This window comes from Ambystoma mexicanum, chromosome 5p (genome assembly GCF_040938575.1).
Source record: "Ambystoma mexicanum isolate Mex_15411 chromosome 5p, UKY_AmexF1_1, whole genome shotgun sequence".
Lineage (NCBI taxonomy): Eukaryota > Metazoa > Chordata > Amphibia > Caudata > Ambystomatidae > Ambystoma > Ambystoma mexicanum.
The window spans coordinates 402,429,015-402,434,218 of NC_090930.1; the positions used below are offsets into that span (position 1 = coordinate 402,429,015).

Here is a 5,204-nt window from a genome sequence, read left to right on the forward strand (position 1 = left end):
TTCCCTTGTTACCAACTATCTTTTGGTCAGGGAGTTCAGCCCTTTTACGTTCAGAGGGCCCACCTTCAGGCATTCTTTAGCCGCATCTTTCCCCATTGCTAGTGCTGTCTTTCGTTATTGCCATCTCGTGACTTGGGTTTGGTGTCGCCTCGAGGTGTATGCCCCTTACCATAGGAGGAGCTAAACCCCTAAATTTAATACTAAACCAAACAACTTTCAACAAGGTGAATCCCTCCTTCCTGGAGGTATGAACGTTCATATGTGAGACGCCCCCTCTCCCACCAGGGCCCATTATAGAGAGGTTAGTCAGCCTCCCCCCAGCATCGATCCAGGTTTACCTGAGCCTCCGCTCATTATCCAGCATGTAACCGCCCATGTTTCTTCGCTGTCATCTCAGTCCCCCTGCTTTTCTTGGGTCGCGTGACCCTTTCTTGGAAAGGGTACATTGAGCACAAAGAAAAGAGGATACGTAAGTGGAACCCTCCCGTTCCCTGCACACCTTACAATCCCGCCAAAGGGCGGTTAAATCATTAGTCATTGAAACCTATGTGGATACGAATTTGTTTAGTTTGTACATTTAAAAAAAAAAAACAGATATAGATATGAATGTAAATAAATATTTAATGGTAAAGTGAGCAAAACAAATAAGCCAAAAAAACTTTTTGCAGTTCAATTTAAAAGTGGCTGACGCGTGTCGAGAAAAACATTCTCTTCTTCCAGAGCCAGATGGTAATTCTGAACTGCAATATTAGACATAAAAGATAAAAGAGAGAGACCATAAGGCACAAGCCAAGGTAAATGCACGTTATCACATAGGTTCAAACACATAAACTATTATACTTTCATCAAATGTTGCTGTAAAACGATCTTTAACATTCAAGATCTTTATCCGAAGTCACTGACAGTCACGTGTTGACAGCAACCCCACTTGGGGTGTTGTATGATCCAAGTGAGGATTTAGCCCAAATATCAATTTACACAGTAATGGTCTTAACAGGATTCTAATCTCTTACTTATAGTGGTTCTAGCATTATAGAATCTAAATCAGGATAATGCATATAGATGGAATTGAACCGGGCACTCACCAATCTAAGATGTTAGAAGTGGACACAAGAATATGTCTAGTGAAGGTTCCATAAGACGGTAACCATGTGTCATAGGTAGTGCAGCAAAAAAGTCGATCCTGCAAGAAAATGGTGAACCTAGATGAAGAAGACATGAGACAACTGTGGGGTGGCTGGGGTTAAGGAAATCACAAAAGTGACTCTCCAGGGTGGAAGAATCCTAGAGATATATCCAGTCGGATCCATGATGTGTATGTGGAGCCACGCGGCGTCATGCCGTGTAGAACTCTCTCATGCTAAATACTATTTCTTAACAGGGTGCTGAAAAGAGCATACAGCCCCGTTAAGGAGAAAAGCTCAACGGCGGTATGGGAATAGACAGTGCATATCTATAGTTTGGATGGCTTACCAAGTAGAATCAAGTCACTGAAGCCAGTGAGAAGTATAACCGCCGAGCGGATGATGGTCCCAGAAGGATGTAATACGGACGGTGGGCTACGTGAGAGATAGCTAATGGCAACTGTTGTCAGGGAGCCGACGCGGGTGGCCCCGCAGCGCGTCCTTTGTGTAGAAAGTGAAACTATCGTAGTGTGGACAGTGAAGACGGACACATAGGCAATGTCGGTTTCATTATGGAAGTAGATTTCTGTGGCAGCCGTGTTGAAAAGGAGTACATAGTTGTAGTTTGAACTTCAAGTTGCAGTGAGTATATCGATCCAAGGCTTGTGGGTCATGAAACCCATGAGGCAAGTGGTTGTGTAGCTACTCTAGAAATGCCAGAGAGAAGAGAAAAGCATAGAGCAACATTTAAAATATATATATATATATATATATATATATATATATATATATATATATATATATATATATATATATATATATATATATATATATATATATATATATATATATATATATATATATATATATATATATATATATATATATATATATATATATATATATATATATATATATATATATATATATATATATATATATATATATATATATATATATATATATATATATAAATATATATTACACCGTAGTGGCTGTGTAATTATTTTTAAGTTGCTGTTTCCATAGGAAGAGCAATTTTTGGGCATCTTATAACTTCACTCCCCCTGGACGAATTCTCACCAAACTTTGCAAAAAAAGTATATGGGCCACTCTGAATTGTTTGCAAAGTTTGGTGATGTTTGGTCCAGGGGGGGAAAAGTTATAGGGGGGTCCCAAAACGTCTTTTTTTTCCCATAGACTGAATGGGGGAAAAAACTTTGCACGTGCCTACAGCCCAAACCGCTGGATGGATTTTCACCAAATTTCGGCAGGAGCAGCGGCTTGGTCCCAAAAGCATGCTTTTGTAAATTTGGTCAAAATCCGTCCAGTAGTTTTCTTTAAAACAATCAAAAAGTAGGTATGGAAAAATTAGTGATATCTATGTCCGCTCTGCGGTCACACTTCCCTGTTCGCTCCGCGGACAAGAAATCAATTGGCTAATCCGTAGCGTCATGTCCGCAGACACGTGGCGCTTTCACTGATTGGTTGTGGAACAGCGTCAGATTTCTTCGCGGCCTCCGCCATCTTTTGTTCATGTTTTGGTGTACACAGACATCGCCGGAACCACATACAAAACAAGACACCAATGCACTTGTTATAATTATGAAATACTGTTTCCGAAGGTGAGCTTTACTTAGGTTGGAATGGAATGTGGTCGTGCAACTCAAAAAGTGGTGTTTTCTTGCCACCAAATTCATACGGTAAAGTGGAAGTTGGTGCTCAATGTACGGTGACCAATGCCTACGTCTGTGTTACAATGTTTTCAGATTAATATTGAAGTCGGACTGGCGTCCTATGTTTTAAAATCTGAGGCAGCCTCCTGAAGTGTTTGATGGAAACAGTGGTTTTCGAGGCATATGGGAGTAGCGGTTCTCATGATTGGATGCTCATATGTCGTTGCAAAGTGAGAATGTATTTGCCTTCTGAGTGAAGGTCAGTTGATTTGCTTTTTTGGTTGCGAGCTCAGTAGGCCCACGCATCCAAGTCAATCCATAAGGGGCTATTGTTTTTTGACCTTGAGTGAAAGGGAAACTTCAAAAGCTACACAAGGAATGAAAGCTTAGAAAAAAAATACTATTTGATAAGGTTATGTTTTAAAAACATTTTTAAGGAACATGAAATATCAGTTCACGAAGATTCTTTGAGGCGAACACTTTGCTGTCTGACTTTGGCAAAAATAATGGAGACTGTCAAGATGATGTAAGTTTAATTTTGACGACTCTACACCGACCCGCGTTTTAATTTTATATTACCAAACACTAATTATGACAATGTAACTGAAGTATAACAGAGAGTGTACATTGTTCGTGTTTGCAGGCTATGGGCCTCATTAAGACCCTGGCGCTAAGTGAAAAACGATGGCGGTAAATGATTACCGCCATCGTTTTCCGCTAGGTTCGATTATGACCCTTAAACGTTAACTACGATGCCATTAGCGGCATCGTAGTCAACGCTGCTGCTATCTGCGCCAAGAACGCGCGCACGCGACCTCCCACACCATACTTAGCGCCATGGCGGAAAGGTACGCGAATGCCGACCCAGGCGGACATGCACCTAACGCCATCACCCAGCCCGTTAAGTACCTTACCGCCATGGCGCTAAGTACGCCATCGCGAACCAACCGTAAATGGCCATGTAAAGTGAATCCAGCTGCCACAGGTGCACAGAAACAGCACAGGTGGAGGCAATACAGACTCAGGAAGTACAAAAAGAGCACACCCCACCCCTTTCCACACCCAGTCACACTCCACAATGATACCAATACGACTTGCAATGTTGGGGCTGGAGGACCTGATAGCAATGCAAGTGCTACAACAACAACAACAACAACAACAACAGGCAGCACAGAGGAGACGCAGGAGGAGAAGGAGGGCAAGGCAGGGCCAGCAAGCCCCACCAGCACAGCCAGTGCCACCACGCAGGCAGCCCCCAATCCCACGCATCAGAGCCAGTCCATTCAACCTCACTGCTGAGCAGATCCACACCCTGTACCGTTTGGACAGGGACACCATCAACGCCATTGTAGACATGACACACAACGACATCGTCAGCATGATAGAAAGTCCAACCGCCATCCCACCCCTACTGAAGGTAGTGACTGTACTCCACTTCCTGGCCACAGGCACCTACCAGCACACAGTGGGGCACTTGCATGGCCTTTCACAACCATTATTCTCACGTACACTTATCCAAGTGCTCGATGCCCTCATCAAGCACACAGACGACCACATCTCATTACCACGGACTGCCCAGGAGATTGCAAACACCAAAGTGGGTTTCCATGCACTAGCCGGCATACCTGGTTGCATTGGTGCCATCGACTGCACCCATGTGGAATTGGTGGTTCCACGTGCCATGGAGGTACCGTACCGCAACCGGAAACAATTCCACTCAATCAACGTGCAAATGGTCTGTGACTCCAACAAGATCATCACACATTGTTGTGCCCGATTCCCCGGATCAACCCATGATTCAATGGTCCTGAGGAACTCCACAATACCACGCTACATGGAGCGACATGCAGGCCCAAGATCCTGGCTACTCGGTGAGTCTAATGTCATGACCATGGAAATGTGAAGTGGGTAGGTGATCGACGTACCAATGCATACTCCACCTGGCTGAAAGGGGGCCGGGGGAATGATGCCCTCCACCTGGCTGAAAGGGGGGGGAATGCTGCATACTCCACCTGGCTGAAAGTGGGGGGGGTGATGCATACTGCACCTGGCTGAAAGGGGGGGGGGATGATGCATACTCCACCTGGCTGAAAGGGGGGGGGATGATGCATACTCCACCTGGCTGTGAGTAGCAGAGAGAACGGAGACAGATGATACCCTACAGCAACCCAAACTCCACCCAACACCAGGAAAGCCAATACCCAATGTATGCAGCCCTACCATGTGAATGAGGTTGTGTCCCAACCATGACACAACCATCTGCAAGTGCATTCTACCAAATCAGACCACATTGTCAACAATGAAATGCACCTACATGCACGTCACCAAACACCATCAACCAAAAGGCCTGTCCCCCATAACTGCCCACGACGGAGGCACATGACGGACAGAAACATCAACACAC

The 5,204-nt window shown here is 44.4% G+C and overlaps 1 long non-coding RNA gene across 1 annotated transcript; it reads right to left on the reverse strand.

Moving 5' to 3' along the window:
- Positions 1-603: 603 nt before the first annotated feature.
- On the reverse strand, positions 604-1,641 carry LOC138480966 (uncharacterized). The gene is made up of 3 exons (XR_011274174.1): positions 1,474-1,641; positions 1,086-1,183; positions 604-740 (listed from the first exon to the last, which is right to left on the reverse strand). It is a non-coding gene; the product is annotated as an uncharacterized lncRNA (long non-coding RNA).
- Positions 1,642-5,204: the final 3,563 nt, after the last annotated feature.